Raw genomic sequence first — 21,366 nt, 5'->3', positions numbered from 1 at the left:
TGTGGCTCGGGTCTGCCTTGTTGAAATTTTCTCAGATTCCTGGGGCGTCTGGATTTGCTCCGCACCCAGGCGCTCCACGAGCTCTCCCACGGCTTAGAGGAAAGTTTGTGCGCGGCTCCTACGATGCCTGCCCAGGCCACGCCTCCACGCATGCTCAGTTTGGACTGGAAGTCTCCCAGGGCAGCCGTCTCCAGAACAAATGTCTGAGCGGCCCAAGCCACACAAGAGCAAGTTCTGCTCTCGTTTTCAGACTCTTCCTAATCCTTGGCCCCACTGCAAGTCTACTCCCCAGCTCTAGTTCAATTTGACTCCTCTGGTTCACATTGCTGTTCCGCTGCCAGGATAGCTAAAGGGATCCCACTGGAGGTGTCTGTCTCCCTCCTTGCTCCTTGGTCTCCCCCACCCCTAAGTGGTAGGGGTGGAAGCAGCCAGAGAACCAACGGGGGCCTATGGGACAGGTATACAGAACTCTGGGCTGGAAGGGGTTCCAGTCTGTAGCTGAGATTCTCAGGGACCCAGCACCTTCCAGGCAGCCTCCATGAGCTGTTGTGACAGGCAGAAGCCATCCCTTTCCACCTGCCAAAAGGAGGACGTCTGCAAAGCCTGGGCACCTGGCCTGCTATCCCAGGAGTAGAGTTACAGCAGCTGATCTAGGCAACAGGTGTAGCCTGCATGGTACAGCTGCTGCTGGGCACATCTGTACAGATGGGGGAGGGCTGCACCAGCAGGGCCCGTCAGTCATTCCTTCCCACACTCCCCAGAGCTGAGGGGGATGTGCAGAAAGGACCAGGGCTGAGAGAAATGTGGGGAGACTGGGGTGAGCGTTCACAGAGCACTAATTTTCTCGAGATCCCAGAGTAGGACCCCTTGCCAGGTTGCCCCAAAGTCAGCGCAGCTCGTCCCAGCAGCTTGAGAGTCAGAGCCCTGAGCCCTCCTCCTTTGTCTTGCTGCCCAGTGTCTTGGCTTGCAGCTAGCTCCTCTCCCTTCCAGGCTGGCTCAGCTCAGGCATTTGCAGGCTGGAGCTCAGGATCCTGGCCTGCAGTGGCTCTCCCAGAAAACTGGGAGGGACGGACTTGAAAGAGTGGCTCTTTATATATGCAGATGATTTCTTGCCATTTTAGTTCCTCAAACCACAGAATCAATTAAAGGGAAAGGGGCACATTTGGGGGCTCTGGGTCTGTGTCAGGCACTGGGTCCAATGCTTTACCTACATCACCTCATCAAATCCTACCCCAAACCCTGCCAGGTATATATTGTCAGGATCATTTCCGTTTCATAGAAAGAAACCAAGGTTATGGTCACAGAGAATACAGTGAATCTGACACTCGATTGCAGCCCTCACTCCAAAGCTTGTACTCTGTCCATTGTACACACTGCCTGAAACCTCCCAGTTCATGGGGAATCCCGCATCAGGCCTCATCCCTCTTCCCTATGTAGGGGAATCCCTGCCTATCCCCAACTCATCCATTTCTGCTTAGTGCAGCCAAAGTCACCTCTACAACCTCAATCGCCAGGTTTGTTTGACAACTCACAGCCGTCCAACACCTCCAGTCACCCCACTGCCACCCAAGTGGATGCCACAGCTCCCACGCTCTTGTCAATGGCTTCTCACACCTAATTCCCTTCTCTTGGTCTAGCCCTGCTCCCCCTCAAGCCCTATCATGGGCCTGAAAACCTTTCGCCTCTATCTACCACTTTTCAGTGGTCCAACTCCACACCGTTTTTTCCCCTCTCAAGACACTTATTTTCTTAGTATTTTAAGAAGATTTATTGACACGGGGCGCCTGGGTGGCTCAGTTGGTTGGTTGTCTGACTTCGGCTCAGGTCATGATCTCATGGGTTGTGAGTTCAAGCCCCGCATCGGACTCTGCGCTGACAGCTCAGAGCCTGGAGCCTGTTTCAGATTCTGTGTCTCCCTTTCTCTCTGCCCCTTCCCTGCTCGCACGTGCTCTCTCTCTCTATCTCTCAAAAATAAGTAAACACTAAAAGAAATTTTTTTTAAAGAATATTTATTGATAGAAGAAAATGTTCACAGAATATATTAGGAATACCTTACCATTTCTTTTTTTTAACGTTTATTTATTTTTGAGACTGGGAGAGACAGAGCATGAACGGGGGAGGGTCAGAGAGAGAGGGAGACACAGAATCCAAAACAGGCCCCAGGCTCTGAGTTGTCAGCACAGAGCCCGACGCGGGGCTCGAACTCACAAACAGCGAGATCATGACCTGAGTCGAAGTCGGATGCTTAACCGAGTGAGCCATCCAGGTGCCCCAATACCTTACCATTTTATTTGTCATTGTATAAGTCATCCATGGATGCATGTTCCTTGTAAGAATAACCACAGCAATTCAAGCATACAGAAAAAATTAATGACTCCCCTGATGACTCTCCCAGAAGTAACCATTGACATCAGTTTAGAGTGTCTTTCCAGACTTACCAAAAAAAAGTGTATTTGCATACAGGTTTATGTACACATAGAAATATATAGTTTTGTGAGGCATCTCTTGACGTAGATCATATTATGCAAATTATTTTGCAACTTCTATTTCTCTTAATACTCAGTATGAAGATTCTAGGACTATGCTGTATACCTTACATAGTTTGTATATAAGTTCTGGGTGAAGACATACCATTCTTTACTGAGGCCTTAAGAATCTAGCTTGGGGTGTGCCTGGCTGGCTCATTTGGTAGAGCATGAGACTCCTGATCTCAGGGTCATGAGTTCAAGCCGCATGTTGGGGGTAGAGTTTTCTAAAAAAAATAAAAAATAAAACTTAAAAATAAAAAGAGTCTAGCTTAGGCTCTGTTCCTTGTCCAATGCGTAAAACCGGCTACATAATTTCCAGAGTCCAATGCAAAATAAAAACGTGGGCTCCTGTATTTAAAAAAATTATTGAGAGGGGCGCCTGGGTGGCTCAGTCAGTTGAGCGTCTGACTCTTGATTTTGGTTCAGGTCATGAGCTCATGGTTCGATTTGTGGGTTTGAGCGCTACTTGGGATTCTCTCTTGCTCCCTCCCTCTCTTTCTGCTTCTCCCCCACTCGTGTGCCCTCTCTCTCTCTCTCTCTCTCAAAATAAATAAACATAAATAAATAAATAAATAAATAAATAAATAATAAAAATTTAAACATTGCAATAGGAAAGCATTAAACCAAACAGGGGGTCCTTCTAAGCCTGGGGTCCTGTGTAACTGCACAAGTCACATGCCCATGAGGTTGGCCTACCCATGGGCTCTAGGCATGGGTGGTCCCTTGAGGCACTTACGAGCTATAAGACCCACGCACAATATTGACCTCACTTGCTTCACCTATAAAATACAAACAAAAATGGGCTCTACAGAGACTGGCTGTCTCCTAGATGCCTTGAGTCATTGCATCCCCTGTTTTGAAAATGGACATTCCTGCCTCAGCCTCCACATTGGCTCTTGTCCCTCGATTCTGCACCCAGCCTTCCCCAGCTGCATTCTCTGTTCCAAGGCCAGCATGCTGGGCATTCCAGCTCTCACACAAGCAAACCCCCAGGGTGTGTGTCTGCCAATTGGCATTGTTCTGGGGGCACCCACAAAACAGCAGGGGGGCCAGACAATGACATCCTTGTGCCTTGGGTAGAAAGTCTCTCCAGAGATAAGAGAGCACTGAGCTATCAACCAAGAGACCGGTTTCAGTGCCAGCCGTGCCACTAAATTGGCTGTGTGTTCTCAATGGGCAAGTTGCTTAACAAGTTGGCACCTTAGCTTCTTTATCTCTTAAAGGAGAGGGTGGGATTAGATAGTCTTTAAGACCACTCCCAGTTCTGAAAGTCTGTATTTAAATGACTCTAAGAAAAAAAAAAAATGACTCTAAGAGACTATATGGTAAACAACATTGCTTGGGCATTTACCATACACTATTTGCAAGCTCATTTAGTGCTGGTAACAAGCCTATGAGGCAGGCACTTTTTTTACATTTTACAGATGAGGGAGTTGGGACTCAGATTAAAACATATACTGAAAAAAAAAAATGAAGAAAAAAAACACATACTGAAAGAGGAAAGTTTGGGGGTGATGGGAACGTTCTAGAACTTGGTTGTAGTGATGGCTGCACAAGTCTATCGATTTACTAGAAATCATACAATTGTACACTTACAATGGGTGAACTTCACAATCATTATACCTCAAAAAAGCTGTTAGAAAGGAAGAAAGGAAGGAAGGAAGGAAGGAAGAAAGAGAGGAGGAAATGTACTGAGGCTAGTAAATGATGGAGCCCTTCGCTGCTACCCCACACTACCACCCAGAGACTCCCTTTCTCTGCAGATACAGAGCACTTGAAACCATGGACTCAGGAGCCCGGCTGCCAGTTCAGACCATGGCTCTGGCACTTACGAGCTGTAAGACCCACGCACGATATTGACCTCACTTGCTTCACCTATAAAATACAAACAAAAATGGTGCCTATTTCAAGCGGTTGTTGTGAGGATTAAATGGATTAATGTATATGAAGTGCTTGGAATTGCAGCCAAGTGCTACAGAAGGTATGGACTGTTACCGGCTCCAGGATTGCTACAGCCAGAGCCAGCCTTCTTAAAGGGGACTGCTTCTCCTTGCCAACCCCTTCTCTGTCCTCCTGGCCCCTTAAAGAGACACTTCTTTTGAAAAGCCATCTTTGGAAAAACACTGTGATGAATTTCAGTACATCTCACTTCCTGGTAACAAAGAAAGGGAGAAGCAGCATCTTCCCGATAAGGCAGTGACTCGCTCTGTCTCGTAAAACATTCATTACTGTGCCAGCTTTTCCCACAGACTGTTTCTCCCAGGTCCTCCTCAGCTCAAACAATCAACACAGAGCGCCCTTCTTAAAGGGGGTCCTGAGGCCAGTCATGAGGCCTGAGTGGCCACAGACGGGGACAACTGCTTTGTCCACACTCCACCCCATCTCACCGTCATGCAGCCCCTCACGGGTTAATGAATCAAGCTAGAAAGGGCAAGGGTTATTAGTGGACAGTCAGCTCTCTACCACTTAAAAATGAGTTTTCAAGCCCTGAGCCCATAACCAGAGGGCATGTGACTGGGGTGGGGAAGAGGATGGGCTGGGGATGTGGGCTGATGCTTTCCGTCTGATTATCACACTTCTGCTTATATTTGCACAGCATTTTATAGCCACTTTCTCTTCCATTATCTCACTGACTACTCACCTAAGCCTTGGTGGGTGATGATTGTTGTCCCCTGGGTGTCAACACCCCTTTTTAGTGATGAGCACATGGAGGTGACGCCCTTCAGCAAGCCGCTGAACCAAAGCACGGACTCAGGTCTCCTGATACCATGCCCAGTGTTTTTCCACTGTGCTGAGGAGGAGGAAGTCAGAGACTCCCTCGGACTCCACCTCAGAAGCTCTAATGGCATTTACTAAATGGCCAAGAAAATAAAGCAATGTGCTGTCTTCATATTCCCACCAAGGGCCTTACAAACTTCTCTGGAAACCCTGAACAAGAGAGCCCAGAGGTAAAGGCAGTTCCTCCGTGGGTCACATGGAACGTGAGAGCTCTGACTCTGTTCAAATCCCCGAGGTCCCCCATCAGATAACCCTAGTGGTGAAACAAATGAGCATTGGTCCATAGACCTCAGTGTTCCAGGAAAACAGGCAGAGCCCCCAAAGAAATCAGGCTGGACCTGGAAATGTCACTTGCTATGTGCTTCCTGAGGCTCCCAAAGCCCTCATCTCAACTCAAGCCAGGTCTGAGACTCCATAAGGGTGACAACAGGCTCCTGGGCTGGTTTTTTAAAACCCATTTGTCACATTGACATTAATCCTCTTGTTAACAATCTTCTGCCCTGAAGCAGGATTGAGTCTAAGCTGTGCAAGGAGTCGGGGCAAAGGGAGTTGTTGGGTTTTAAGAAGTCTCAATAAGGTCAGCAGGGCCTGGAGGCCACTTTCTTCATGAGCCAGTAGGGGGGAAGGGGAACACTTGCTGAGCAAGGATCCCCAGCAGTGAGCCTGCATCTTCTTCAATTACCAACCCTTTCACTCCCCAGCACCCCTGTTGTTGTCTCCACCCTCCACTCCCCACAACCAGGCCCTTGCCTTTACTTCTTATTGATTTTCATATTTAAGGAAAATCCATTTGCTTGATTCAGAGCAACTGAGTCATCACTGTGTTCAGAGGAAAATCACTCACAGAGTAGACGCTTGGCAGAAGCCACTTGCGGGATGGGCGGGGACTCTGCTTACACCCCAACAGCGCTTTGTCCAGAGTTGCTTCTGGCTTCTCTCTTGCTCTGTCCTGGCCACCTTCTCTCCCAGGAGCCTTCACATCCACTGCCCGTCACCCCAACCAGACTGGCCTGTTTGTTCTCTGCCTTCCAACCTGTCCACATGCTATTATGTTTATCTGCTGGAGGTTTATGATTGGGACATTTGGAGCAGGGTCAGAGAGGACTTGTAGGATCAGCCATCCACAAATGGGGGTGGGGAGCTATTAATCATATGCACCAGTGGAAGAAATTAAACTCTTACAAATCATGGCTTTGACCCTCTTTATCTTTCTGGGTAGTGCCAAAGGAACAGCATCATTCCAGCATTACCCATGTGGGTGAGGGCCCCTGTGTCTCACCTCAGGATGGGTCAGGGGCAATTCAGTCTCTGATACTGGTTTGTATGACTATTGTGTAATCTTGGTCCCTGGGCCTAGGAGGGCCAAGGACCTCAGCCAATCCACCCTATGAGCCCTCAAGAAGGGACAGTGCTTCTTATTTTTTTAAATGATTTTTTTTAACTTATTAATTTTTGAGAGATAGAGACATAGAGCAGGAGCAGAGAGAAAGGGCAGAGAGAGCGAGAGAGGGAGACACAGAATCCTAAGCAGGCTCCAGGCTCTGGGCTGTTAGCACAGAGCCCCACACAGGGCTCGAACCCAGGAGTGAGATCATGACCCAGGCGCCCCAGAGACAGTGCTGCTTCTTAAAGCACCAGGCTCCCCTTTGCAGGCAGAGGGGACTGCGCAAAGAAAGGAAGAATTCCAGGTAGCACATCGTTGAATGTCAAATGGATGCAAGGTTGTAGGACTCAGACTCAATAATGCATGGTGAGTGACATCCCGCACTCTTCTAAGCGGGCCACCCGTGTTTATCGCACTTAATCCTCCCAACAATCTTATGAGATAGTGACAATTATTATCCCATTTACAGACGACGAAATCGGGGCGCTCAGAGGTTCAAGAATTCGTTCAAATTCCCACGGCTAGTAAGTAGTAGCTCCAGGATTTGAGCCCAGTCTGCCTTAGGAGCCCATACTTTTAGCCATGACACCCTCATCTCAGGTGCCCCTCAGAGACAGCCCCCTCCCCACCGCAAAAGACAATTCATTCCTTTCATGTCAAAATCCTTCCCCCTGATCGGATGGGAACTTCAATGTCACTGCTAGTTCACTGTCTAGTGCGCCTTCATCCTCCCTTATGTCCACATGCACTGCGGCCTGCTTGGCTGGAAAGGGCCCCTGGCAAAACTCAAGGGTTCTCATCCTGACCCTGCTCAGCTTCCTACTGGTTGATACTTCAGAGACCTCCCAGGGAGTTGACCTTTCTGCTTTCTATCCTTCAGCCCCTCAAGACCCCGGAAATCAATCAGTCCTCATGATGGCTAGAGCTGGTGAAATCTCTGATCCCAATCGGCTGGGTCCTTGGCCACAGTTACTCCCTTTCACCCACAGAGCTCAAAGCTTGCTCCAGAGGCAGAGGCCACCTGATTTCCTTCTGCCCTCTTCCTGCAGAGTCTGGAAGCCCTCAGGCCCGGAAGCGGGGGTGAGGGTGGGGGTGGGGGTGGGGGTATGAGGGATGGGGGGTGGAATCCTTGCACTGCGGAGAGGTTGCCGAGGTTCTGGCCGAGAACGCTCTTCGGGTCTTGTCATTTTCTTTCTCGTCTTCTGCCCCCTCCCCCCACTTCCATGGGCCCTAGAAGGAGGAGGGGCAGCGGCAAAGTAGACAACGTGGGAAGAAGTCACGTTATTTTACTGAGCACCTACTATTTGCCGGGCACTTCTGGGGCCTCCCCTCTCCTCTGCACCCGAGATCCAACTCAGATAGGGGTAGAGAGGAAGGAAGGGTGGGCGGAGTCAGAAGCGGGTTGAGGAGGCTGGCGGATTCATCTGCCCCCTTTCAGTGAACCGACCGAACTAACTGCAGCCCGAGGACTTGCTGGGGAGGGGTGGCGGGTCCCCGGGCAAAGGAAAGGCTCAATTGTGCGAAGGCTTCCTGCCCTGCCAGCTCGCGGCCCCAGCCTAGCTACCAAGCAGCCGCCTTTCTGCGGCTGGGGAGGCGGGACGGGAAGGCGAAGGCAGGAAAGGGTTACGGGAATAGCTTTCCAATGACAAAGTCTGGAAGGGACCCATGCCTCCGCCCCTCTGCGGGTTAAACTGGCACAGTGCGGGGGGAGGAAGACGAGGGCGACCAGAAACACAGCCTGCCCTGCTGCCCGCCCCCCCCCCCCCCCCGGTCGCCGGGCACCCCCTCCCCGGGCCCGCGTCGGAGGCAGCCGGCGTGTGCCTGGGGCAGCGGGTCACGAGGCTCCGCCCCCGGCAGCCCGGCCCCGGGGGACGCACTTTGTTCAGGATGCCGCCTCCCCGCTCATTGTGGGGCCGGGGCCGGCGGCGGCCCTAGTGTGAGCGCGCGGCTGGAGCGCGCGGCGGACGCCGACCCCCGAGCCAGGGCCGGACCCGGCCCGGGGACCCCGGAGAAACTTTCTTATCGCGAGGAGAGCGCGCCCGGCCCCGCGCTGCGCTGGGGATGCGCGGCTCTGCGCGGCGGCGGCGCGGACCGGGACCCGGAGCTGGAGCCGGGGAGGGCAGGCGCGCCGGTGAGTGGCCCGCGCGGGGTCGTCGCGGGGGCGGGGACCGGGCTGCGCGCGGCGACCGTCGCTTCCCACTTTGCCGGGCCGGGACAGATCCCCGGGGGGAGGTGAGCCTGGTGCCCCGGGGAGGCTGCGGGCTGGGCTCGAGAGAGGCGCTGGAATAACAACGGAGGCGCTGGCGGCTTCCCGGGAGGGTGTGTGCCGAGGCGTCCCTGGGGGACCGCGCGTCTGCTCCAGGACTTGACTCACTAGGGGCTACCAGCGTCAGCCTTTCGGAGCCTCAGTTTCCCTTTCTGTGAAATACCTGCAGTGTAAAGTGTGTTGAGATCCTATAACCAAAGACACCAAGTGCTACGTTATTACACACACACACACACACACACACACACACACACACACACCCGTACCCGTGTTTTCTCCCATCCCAGCGGAGCGAGCAGAGCAGCTGGAGCAGGTGACCTTGCCGGGCTGTTCCAGAAAATGTTCACTGGGTGCCCAGGTTGTGCTGCGAAGCGTCGGCCGGCCACACTCCCGGAGGCTGTCCTCTTTGGCGCCAGCCCAGTGGAAGTGTTCCCTGGGGGAGACGGGAGGGAGGAGAAAGGAAGGTTGAGTGAACACCAGGAGCTCACCTGAGGGCTCTCGGGCGCTTGGGCTCTTGTGGTCCCTCTATCCTCACCCAATATAACCTGGTCCTAGGATAAAGAATCAGCCAAGTCTGCAGAGGGCAGAGAGGGGAGACAGGATCAGGGGAGGGCGTGAGTGGTGAGTGGTGGGGGCGGTGTGCAGGGGTGAAGTCCACTCAGCAGAGAGGGTTTCTTGTCCCCCGGAGCCCAACACGGGAAAATCAGCTGGTGAGTCAATGGGACTTTGTTAGGACAGCCACAGGGCGCAGCTGGCGCCGGCTTAAGGGAAGCGCCCGGATCCCCCCTTGATAACATGCTGTTTATCTGGCTTCCTGTTTCGATGATTGGGATACCATTGGCTTGTTCAAATTCAATGCTGAAAAGCCTGCGGCCACGTTCCTTCTGCAAAAGCAGAGGGCTTGCCTAGGTTTTCATCTTTCATCTGCCTTGTTCCGGATGCATGGTGTCCCCTACAACTCACTTGTAATGGGGCAGCTGGACTTCACACAAAGAACCCCTCCCCAAGTAGGCGGAGCTGCCACTTCAGAGACCTTGGCTCCCTTCAGACCCAAAATACATGTGACTCCAGCCTGCTTATGAATTTTTTTATCCTGCTTTGAATTTTGGTTGGTGTATCTTTGGAATTAAGCTGGGAAAGGAGACTATGGCTATGGGTTGCCTCCCCTAAAAAGAACTTTATGTCATCTTAGTGGTGCATGCTTTCACCGTTAATTTCTGGGGGAAGTTATCAGTTTGTAGTTCTATATCATCCTGTGTTGCTAACAAGCTGGATGGTCAGAGAGCAAATAATTTGCCTTTCTGTTTTGGTTTTCACTTCTTTAAAATGGAACTGGGGATAATTGCTACTCCTGGAAAAATAAACAAGGCTTTTGGGTCTGTGCTTCAGCCTCTAGGGTCTGTTTCCTAAACTTCCTAGGTTAAGGGGGAGCAGCCCCTACTCTGAACTCCAGAAATTTATCTGAACTCCGTTGTGGCAGGTTTCACTTTGTGTTTTACTTTTTTTTTTTTTTAATGTTTTTCTTAACGTTTATTCATTTTTGAGAGACTGAGAGAGACAGAGAGTGAACAAGGGAAGGGCAGAGAGAGGGAAGCACAGAATCTGAAGCAGGCTTCAGGCTCTGAGCTGTCAGCACAGAGCTGGATTCGGGGCTCGAACTCGCAAACTGCGAGATCATGACCTGAGCCCAAGTCTGATGCGCAACCAACCGAGCCACCCAGGTGCCCCTCCATTTGTGTTTTAGACATTTGGGATTTGTGCACATGTCTTATCTCCCGATGAATGCTATCTAGCCAGATATCCTGTCTGAGCACCCAGCACATAGTAGGCACTTTATAAACGTTTGCCAGATAATACATTTGGAAAAAAATCTAACGAACACCCAGGGGCCTCCCATCCAAATCCAATGCCCTTTTATTCATTTTTTGAGAGTTGTTTGATTTGCCTCCACTCCACTTTTTCCCTCTCAAAACACGGTCCATAATAAGGTTGACTTGCCCACAGGTGGGCAAGCTTTAAGCATTTGGGCCTTTTGTGAGTCTACTTGGGGAGCCCTGGCCCTGGGAAACTGAAAACAGGAATGCTGTTTTTCCTTCCTTGCCAAATCTGCTCCCCTCCTGAGTCCACGTGAACCTCTGGCTTCGCTGAGCTTTGGTCAAGTAGAAAAGAGGGGCCTGGAGTAGAAAAATCTTTTGTCCATTCTTTACAATTTGTCTCTCTTCCCATCTTTATTTTCTATCAATGTCACTTCCCTTTTCTTTTACAGTTCTTTTGAATTCTTAATGGGTTTGGCCTTTAGAAAAACTAGAATGTCAAAGTCAAAAGGATCTTTTCCCCTCCCAACCCCTGCCCTGCCCTCCTCCCCTTTTATGGACAAGATCCAGAGGGCAATGGACTCAAAGCCACACAGCTAGGGTGCTTTAGAGGCCAGCCTAGACAGCAGGCAGGTCTTCTGGCCACCAGTCTAGGACTCATTACCTTTCAGCAAATCACCTCCTTGCACTCAAGGTTTTTCTCGGCCTAGTATGTCCATCCACAGATCCCAGCACATGTTAGTTAGCTGTCCGTGAGAGAGGAACAGAAACAAGAGGTTAGGAGACCTATCTCAGTGATGGAAACCAACCACCAGCTCTTAGAGTCTCTGGAACATGGAGAAATAAGAATGTGGCAATACTTGGCAAACCCTTCATCTTTCTGGCCCCTAGTCACAAAACAATAATTAAAAACACTTTCTAGTTCCTTCTTCCACTTAAAAAAAAAAAACCCAAAAAACCCAAACCCACCAACTTTTCAAGTGAAAAACACCCTCCTCAGTAAACAGTTTGCTGGGCCTAATCTGTTCCCCCAACCTCCCAGGAAGGCTGACTCAGGCCTGATTTCCTCTGAGGAGCCTGGGATTTTACTTCCTTACTTCCTGTGACTCTTGAGACGTGAAGGGAGGCAGGATGGCCAAGACTCGGGCCTTTCTGAAGTGCCTGTGCGTGTAGTTCCGCTTCCTCCACACGTCCTGTGCAGTCCATGCGACCGTCCCCGTCAACCTTTGTGCTCTACTTAATTTTAATATGAGATGCACTAATATGCGTGAAAAGTTAAAGGTGCTGATGCATGTGCCTCCACCCTGACCATTAATAACAAAATGTTTCCACTTCAAAGGACTGGGAGACTCTTTTAATGTCCAGTCCTTAGATGCTCCGAAAGCTTTCCTGAATGGAATTGTTTTCTTAATTTCCTCTTCAGATTGTTCACTGGTGGTGTATTGAACCACAGCTGATTTTTGTGTGTTGATCTTGTACTCTTGAAACTTTACTGGATTTCTTTATTAGCTCCGGTAGCTTTTTGTGGGTGTGGATTCTTTGGGATTTTCTATATGTAAGATCACATCAACTATAAATATAGTTCTACTTCTCCATTTCCAATTTGGATGCCTTTTTTTTTTTTCTTCCCTAATTGCTCTGGCCAGAACTTCGAATACAATGTTGAGTAGCAATGGTAAAAGCAGACATCCTTGTCTTGTCGCTAATCTTAGAGAAAAAGCTCTCAGTGTTTCACCATTGAGCGTGATGTTTGCTGGGGATTTTTTCACAAATGCCCTTTATCGTGTTGAGGCAATTCCCTTCTATTCCCAGTTTTCTAAGTGTTTTCATTATGAAAGGGTGTTGGGTTTTGTCAGATTCTTTTTCCTGCACCAATTGAGATAATCATGTGTTCTGGTACATTACAGTGATTGTTTTTCTTATGTTGAATTACCCTTACATTCCTGGGATAAATCCCTCTGAAAGCTTTTTTTGTGTTTTAATTTGCAAAGTTTTACTTCTTTTATTTAAAAAAAAAAAAACCTGAAGAAAACTTGACAAAGTGCTAACAGTTTGCAGCTGGGTGGGTCAATGCATGTTCAGTATATTTTTCTTACAGTCGCTCTACTTGAAACATTAAACAGTTTTTTTTATTGTGGTAAATATATGTAACATAAAATTGACCATTTTAACTACTTTTCAGTGTACAGTTCACAGTACTTTGAAGTGTACAAAGTTACACTGTTGTGTAACCACTACCACCATCGATCTCCAGAAGTTTCTTATCCCCCCCCAAGCTAAAAACACCTACCCTGGTAAATAGTAACTCCCCATTCTCTACTCCTCCCAGCTCCTGGCAACCACCATTCTACCTTCTATCTCTATGAATTTGTGAAGACTTTGTGATCACTGGAAAAGTCAGGACTTTAAGACTTTAAATGAAGTGTTAAAGGGCCTCCCTTGACTTCCAACGAGAACATCCTGGGGGACTTTGATTCAGATCTTCTAGACTTACAAACAGTCCCTCAACAACTGCCCCCGTCCAGTGTCAGAGACATTTGTGTCAAATGTAGAGATGAACTGATTCCTGGTCATCACGAGGCTCAGAGGACAGCAGGATCATCCTGTGTGAGCTTCATTTCTTCCAGTTCAGTGGTTCTCCATCTTGGCTGCACGTTAGAATCACTTGGGGAGCTTTTATTTATTTTTATTTAAGTTTATTTCTTTATTTTGAGAGAGAGAGAGAGAGAGAGAGAGAGAATCCCAAGCAGCACTGTCAACACAGAGCTGTGGGGCTCGAACTCACAAACCATGAGATAGATCATGACCTGAGACGAAATCAGGAGTCAGACACTGAACTGACTGAGCCATCCAGGTGCCCCTTACCCGGGGAGCTTTTAAAAATCACTGATTCCTGGGCCCACCCCAAGAGATTCAGCTTCATTTGGTTTGGATCGTAGCTCTGGTATCTGTCATTTTGTAAAGCGCCCTCAGCGATTCTGATGCACAGTGAGGGTTATAACTACGCAGCGGTTGAGCTGATTTACTCCCGGAACCCTTGACTGGTCACAGCTTTCAGTGACGCAATTCCCTCCCCATCTGGACAATAATACTGACCCACTTTACATCCCTCCCCTGATTTTAAAATCCGTTTGTAAATAGAATAAATGTCAACTTCTGTAGAGTTAAACTTGCAAACTTGGAAAGAACCTTAAACTGTCATGTAGCCCTATTCTTTTCTTTTTCAGATATCTCAGGCCCCCCTAAAACATCCCCACCAGGGGTCATCCAGCTTGGACACCTTTGGTGGGCGACTCCCAACAACAGTGGGTGTATTGCAGTCATCTTATTCTGTATTTGGCCAGCTTGGTCTTTCAGAATTTCTTCTTATATTAATCTGTCATGGCTATGACTTCCATCCACTGGGGAAAGATATCAAAGGTGAATGGGTCTCACCAAAATGCATCCCCAAATAAAGTAGGGGATGTGCAAAATACAGCGTGCGAAAGAAGTACAGTGACAGCCTTTCAATATTTGGAAACGGCTGCCACGTGCCTGCCCCATCTTTTCTTCTCTGCTCTCAGCTGCCCTGTTTTTTCAGATCTTCTTCGTTGGACGTGTTCTGGGAAGATGTACGAGGTAATCGCAAGAATGGAGATCATGAAATGAGCCAGACTTCCAGTCAGCGTTCAAATCTTGACTTTGCATGTAAAGTCCTTAGCACATGATGAGTACGCAGCAGATGTTAGCAGTTGAAATCATGTTATGCACAGTGACATCATTACCTCTATATGTGTGACCTTAGGCTGGCCAGGGAACCTCTTAGAGACTCAGTTTCCTCCCCAGGAAAAGTTGAGTGAAAGTACCTCACTCGTCAGACAGTGTTCCCCAACTTGCCCGATCTCAACCTCCTTCCTCTCCTTCAGTGACGCCTATGATCTGGCAAGTTTGGGAAATAGAGGCAGGGAGTGATTGCGTGGATCAAGTGAGACCACGCAAGACCTGACCCAGTCCCTGGGGCTTTCAGTGTGTGAGCTCCCTTAATGCCAGATCCCCTCCCCCCCCTCATCATACTACTAATCACCCTTAGAACAAGCTACAGTTTATCTCCATTTGAATGTATTATGTCCAGAATGAAATGTAGCACTGCAGTTAGGAGTTTACTGGTACAGATCATCCATAGGCAGATCACCTATTATCAGTTAGGCAAAGCAGCTTTTTTTTTTTTTCCTTCCAGTTTGTAGATTACTCCTAAAACCTTGAGAGCTGGGCCGTCAAGGAAGAGATGGGAACCTGATAGCATAAAGGAATGAGAGTGTCTGACCCCATCTTTCGCTTTATATTGTTTGTTGCTGAACTGATTGGTTTTCTTTTGGTGTTACCTAATTTTTTTTTTTTTTTTTTTTGTAGATGGCAAGTATAACATAGAATTTAAAGTCGATTACCAGTGCCTCTTTTCCCAGTTCATTGGTGCAGATAATTGAGTTGACTGGAAGGAGCGTCTGGGTTCTGGGTAGTGCAAAGATACCAACTGTTCTCTCCTGCTTTCCTTTGAACAAAAGAGAGACAGCTGATGAGACACCCGGTGAAGGAGCCTCGGCCAGGACCCAAAGCGGGCAGCTGTCTGCTTGGCCTCTCCTCTGGGGCAATTCTGGACAGCCCCTTGGCTCTCCCTCCCCAAAGCTTCAGAAGGAGGGCTGGATTACACGGGCCACCCTCTGCACCACGGAATGCTGTCCGTTGGTCCCCCCAACCTGGGAGCTCTCCATCACCTTCCGGGGTTGGTCAGCTTTATGAGGGCTTTGAGATGTCAGCAAAGCTGCCCCCACCTCACTGGGAGGGGCTGTGGGAGCCACAGTGTCAGGGCCTACACCTAATTCCCAGAATAGGCAAAAGACCTTTAGGGTGCTTTCCAACACTGAAAGTGTTTCTCCCCACCCCACAAGGTTTTATTCTGAAAGATGTCAAATCAGTAGAGAAAGTGAAAGATCAGTACAATTAATGTCTGCATTCCCTGATTGTCAACATTTTGCTATACTGTGCTGTCTCCATCTCTGTCTCTGTCTCTCTCTAATAAAATTTCCTGAGCCATTTGAAACTAGTTTGCTGACATTGTCACACTTAACCCCTAAATACTTCAGCATGTATTTCCTAAGAACAAGGGCACTCTCCTACATAACCACAGTACCATAATCATATCCAATGATACTGGATTTAGTAGAAGTATTTAATCTATGGGCACTATTCATATTTTCCAGTTGTCCCCTAAATGCCCTTTAGAGAGCGCTGTGCATTTTTCCCAACCACAGCCTGCTGTGTGGAGGCGGGAACTGCAGTTTTCTCTCCCTGAAAGACGGAAATGAGGTCACGATCTCTTAAACTTGGGATAGTGACATACTAAATACAAAGCACTTGGATTTCAAGTAATCTTTATAGCCACTGAGTGAGGTGGTAGTAATATCCTCCCCATTTTACTGGTGAAGAAATCGAGGTTCAGAAAGTTTTCTTAGCCCCAGTGGTATTAGCCCGTATTACCATTCCATGCTGTTTGTCATGGAATAATTATAGAAAAAGAAGGCCTTTTATTTACTAAAAGTCTTCTGTCATTCACATTTCTTATCGTCTTCACCTTGTGTTATGTGGTGTTAGAACATCCTCTGCTGCCCCCATTTTACATAGAGCAAAGTGAGATTGAGCCCTTCCGATGCTGGTAGGAAATAGTATTTATATCATCAAGATAATGTAAATGACATTTATTGGTAATCTTGAAGGAAGCTCGATATGGTTAGTTGTAGTTGCTGGGCAGACTATAAAGCAAGTCAGAATAAAAGCTTGTCTGAGGGGCGGAGGGGCGGAGGGGGCATCCTCCAGTACTCTCATCTGATGGCAAGGGGCTTTGAGAGAGGCTGTCAGAGTGTTAGAAAACAAGAAACTAGGGGCTGGCTGGCTCAGTCGGAAGACGATGTGACTCTTGATCTCGGGGTTGTGAGTTCGAGCCCCATGTGGGGTGCAGAGATTACTCAAAAAAATAAAACTTCAAAAAAAGTAATTAAAAAAAACCAAGAGGTGGGGTGGGGAAGTTGGGGGGGCGGGGAAAATGGGTGATGGGCATTGAGGAAGGAACTTGTTGGGATGAGCACTGGGTGTTATTTGTAAGTGATGAATCACGGGAATCTACTCCAAAGGCAAGAGTACACTCTATATACTGTATGTTAGCTAACTTGACAGTAAATTAGGTATGTATTAAAAAAAAAAAAAAGAAGGGCGCCTGGGTGGCTCCGTCAGTTAAGCGTCCAACTTCGGCTCGGGTCACAACCTCGTGGCTCCTGATCTCGAGCCCCATATCCCCACGTGGGGCTCTCTGCTCTCAGTTTCAGAGCCCGCTGCATATCCTCTGTCTCCCTCTCTCCCTGCCCCTCCCCCACTTGTGTGTGCATGCTCTCTCTCTCTCTCAAAAATAAACGTTAAAAAATAAATAAATAAACCAAGAAACCAGATTTTGAGATTAAATGTGCAAATAATAAAAAAGCAACCAAAGTCAAATATTAGAAGGAAGGAAAGAAGAAAGAGAAATGGGTTTAGTGCAAGTTACCCATCATTTTCAACTATTTTGGGGGGTAATGATCGATACAGGCCGACAGTGGCAAAACAGGAAATCAGGTTATTAGTATATTATCTAGAGGGTAACCGCCATAGGAACTAATAACAGAAAACTATTTGGGCAGTAGGGTGGGGTTGGGAAGGGGTGGAACAGGAAACTGTAGCTTGTTATCGTAAGGTCTTTTGTGTAGTTTGATGGTTGGTGACCACCGTAATAGCGTCGAGAAAGGCAGGCTTTGAATTCAGACTTCTGGCTTCCAAATACAGCGAAGGGACAGGACAAAACGTCTGGCCCCTCAGAAGCTTCTGAAATGTTAGGCTGAAGCCAAGAGGGCCTTCTTAAGACCTTGGTGCCCACTGCACATGCCTACCTGGAGAGAGCCCCAGGACATGGCACTCCCAAGAGGATGTACCCGCACCCCACATCCCACAGGAAGTGTTATTACTTTTGTTGTAAAAAAAAAAAAAACAAAAACAAAAACTTAAAGATTTTTATAATTTGGCCTTTCAAAGTATTTAGACATTGGCGGCTCATTTGTTCGTAATTTAAAATTGGCTGTTTCTTGGTAACCCTGAACACATGCAGAAATTATTGTGAAGTGAGAAAAATGTCACCTGTAAGTTATTTTCAAATATAATGAATTTTTATGGAAAGTATATTTAAATATCAGTGCAGTTATGATGTTCCATTTTACAGATGTTTAAACCCTGATTAATTTCAAATTGGCAGTTTCATTTTTATATTTTGGAACCCATGACATTTGCTTCCATGGGCCTCTGGAAAGCAACTTGGTCCCGGGCCTTCTGTCCTAGGAACAGGTGGGGTGGGCAGTGAGCGCAGATGTGGCCCCTGAGGGATCTGTGGGTGACTGAGACCCACATCACTCGGGGACACTCATGGCCTGACACCGAGAGTGCAGCTGAGCTCTAAGGAAGTCACAAGACCCAAATCCCATCCTCCTGTCATAGCCCCTTCTCGGGACTTTACCACGGAGCTTCCTCTAGTTTAGGTACAACCTTCGCTGAACGATTTCACAGCCCCAACGTCTCATTTCCTCCTCGTGGCAGTGCTATGAGGTGGGAAGACAAACGTCCCTCTTTCTATACAGGGTGAAAACGGGACTCAGAAAGGCTAGGTAATTTGCCCAGAGGTTTAGGGAATCAGGTGGAAGAACCCTGGCTTCTGACCTTTATCCTTCCCAGTACCCCATGGCCCGTATACGGCAGAGGTGGACAAGCGTCATTAATGGCCCGTGGTCATCATATCTGTTACACAAATGCGGAAATCACATTGAGGTGTTTTTTTTTGTTTTTTTTTTAAATTCTGCTACTGCATTTATTTTGACAAGTCCTTGAGATTTGTCTTTTCAGTGACAGCTACTTAAAAGTACATCACCAATTTTATCACTCCTGCTAATTTTACCCAGGCAAAGGAACAATGTGAAAGTGTTACATTTTGAGTTCCGTTTCTCATTTTCTCCTCAGCATTGAAAATGACTGTTGTGCATGAACTGAGGGCTGTGTTAAGCTGACAATCCATTAAGACTTTTGCTCTTCAGCTGTTCTGGACCTTATAAACTGGTCTTTCCCTGTTTACACACCTCCTGTGATCTCCAGAGCTCTCTCTGCCACTCATTACCCACCTCCTTAGGGAATGTCATCGCAACAACACATCTGTTAAGGCCACATCACACCTCTGAGTCATCTCCCCACTTCCTTTTGCTGGCCATGTCCAGAAAGAAATCAGAGGCCACTAGGGAGGTTCAGAAAGTGACCACAGGGTTGGGGTGGCTGTGGGAAGTAGGTGGGAAGGGCCATTGTGAGCTGGCCGCAGAGACCGTGGCACTCATACCCACATCCAGTCCCAGACAAAGACCTCTGTGTTTGGGATGACAGGGCTGGGGCAGATGTCGGGGCTGGGGGTGTGGGGTGTTGCTGTGCGGATACAGTCTGGAAGAGGCTACCCAGGGCAGAGAAAAGGCTGTAAGACCATGCTCTGGACTGAGAGCTGGCAATCGCCTAGCTGGGTCCTGGCATGTAGTAGAGGCACAGGAAGTATTTGCTCTTTGCTTACTCCAGGTAAGGGATGGGTTTGCCCTTAAGCTGAGGGACAGGCAGGAATGAACATAAGTGCCCTTAGTCCTAAATTTCCCTGGCTTGCTTAGCGGCCACCTCTTTGCTTCCTTGGCTGCTCCCTGACATGGGGCCTCTGAGTGAACGGGGTGGCAGAAAATGCAAACTTTGGAGTCAGTCTGACATGCAGCCTCCCTGAGCTTCAATTTCTTTATCTGTTCAATGGGGACAATCGTACCTACCTCGCAGAGTCGTGAGGGTCATCTGAGAGGGTGTTACAAACCATCTGGCATGAAGTTAATATGAGTCATTACCATCGGCCTTGACCTGGATGGCCCCTTGGCTCTTTGCACTGGGGCCTGGGAGGGCAAATGCGGGCTACACAACGTGACTGAGCAAAGCCAAGGATGCAGCAAACATTCAGCACCCCCAGCTCTGCAGACCACGCTTCTGGGCGGATTTATCCCCAAAGGGGTGTTTATATACCAGACAGGGGGGAATGGTTCTCTGTCTGAGGGTCAGACAGACGGGGTGGGAGCGGTGCCGGCTCCAAGATGTATGGTCCCTCTGGGCCCCACTGGGCTCCAGACTGCAGGCCTCTGGGGGGTGTGGGGGAGTGGAGCGGCCTGGGGTTTTGTTTGGCAAAGCCCGCCTATTATCTGGCCCAGGCTGTGTTTCCAGGGCATTATAAATAGCACCGGTTTCGGAAGGAGAGGTCGCAGATGTGGCTGAGGCAAAGTATATGGGAAGGTGGGGAGATTGGAAATGATGAACTCGAGCCTTTGTGGGCCAGACTACAGGATGGGGGCCATCTCCATGGCAGTAGGACACCAGGGAGGGCTCAGCCTGGGTGCCTTTGAGGCAGAAGGCCTGACTCAGAAGCCAGAAAAGCCTGTGCTTACTGGCCCGAGGGCCCACTCTATTTGCCTTCATCTGCCTCTTTGTAGAGAGACCGGAGCTGCGGCCTGAACCCGGGCAGGGGACTAAGCAAGAGCCTGAACAAGATTCCAGATCTTAGAGAGATGAGGAAAAGCAAATGCCTCCTCACCTTCAGCAACACCCCTGTTCCCCAGCGAGTGCCCTGGGGTTGCCTTTCCCTCCAGTTGTAAGAGAGGGAACCCCTGTCTCTTCCTTACTGTTGGGTTCTATTTATTCTATTCTAAATTGAGATGCACTCCACAAACCGTGAAGTGCACAAATTGTAAGTGTCCCGTTTGATGCTCTTTTTTTTTTTAAACTTTATTTATTTTGAAAGAGAGAGAGAGAGGGAGAGAGAGCAAGCAAGCAGGGGAGGGGCAGAGAGAGAGAATCCCAAGCAGGCTCCATGTTGTCAGCACAGAGCCCGACACAGGGCTCGATCTCATGAACTGTGAGATCATGACCTGAGCCAAAATCAAAAGTCAGACACTTAACCTACTAAGCCACCGGGTGCCCCTGATGCTTTTTTGATGGATGAATACACCTTGATAACCCACATCCCAGTCCAGAAACAGAGCATTTTCATCAGCTCATTGTTCTTCTGTCTGTTCCTGTTCCATCAGGACACCTCCCCCCCCCCCCCCCCCCCCCGCCACAGTGTCACTGTGCTGATTTTTATTACCACTGTGCCTGTCCTTGAATTTCATGCAAATGGAATCATAGGGTATGGACTCTTTTGTGTCTGGCATCTTTAGCTCAACATAATATTTTTGAGATTCAGCCGTATTGAATGATGTAGTCCTTTCCTTTTAATTTCTGATGGAGGAACGTACCCCAGTTTATCTTTGGGGGATAAAGCAGCAGCCTTTGGGCTGCTTCCTTTGCTGTAGGATCCACATCTACTAAGCAGCAGTTGGGTATCTGCTAGAGTTTTGAAAATTAAGATGAGCTGGACGTCTTTGAAATCTGCAGTGTCACCTGTTTTCCCAGAGCACTTCCTGCTTTGGTGGCTCCCTGTAAAAGGCC

General features: G+C 48.6%; 1 protein-coding gene and 1 long non-coding RNA gene across 4 annotated transcripts in view; one reads left to right on the top strand and one right to left on the bottom strand.

Moving 5' to 3' along the window:
• Positions 1-4,966: 4,966 nt before the first annotated feature.
• Positions 4,967-9,922, bottom strand: LOC147572541 (uncharacterized). Of its 2 annotated transcripts, none has more exons than XR_015246347.1 (3): positions 9,792-9,922; positions 9,223-9,389; positions 4,967-9,119 (listed from the first exon to the last, which is right to left on the bottom strand). It is a non-coding gene; the product is annotated as an uncharacterized LOC147572541 (long non-coding RNA). The 2 variants fall into 2 exon arrangements; XR_015246346.1 differs by having other exon boundaries at positions 9,492-9,917.
• Positions 8,483-21,366, top strand: part of NAV1 (neuron navigator 1) — a 247,991-nt gene continuing 235,107 nt past the window's right edge. For both annotated transcript variants that reach the window (XM_086694515.1, XM_086694516.1), the window contains exon 1: positions 8,483-8,821. The gene's annotated coding sequence lies outside the window, so the exon portion shown is untranslated. The remainder of the gene's footprint in view (positions 8,822-21,366) is intronic.

Source organism: Puma concolor, chromosome E4, assembly GCF_028749965.1.
Source record: "Puma concolor isolate L17-30 chromosome E4, mPumCon1.1.hap2, whole genome shotgun sequence".
Classification (NCBI taxonomy): Eukaryota; Metazoa; Chordata; class Mammalia; order Carnivora; family Felidae; genus Puma; species Puma concolor.
This window is presented reverse-complemented; position numbering and strand designations above follow the sequence as displayed.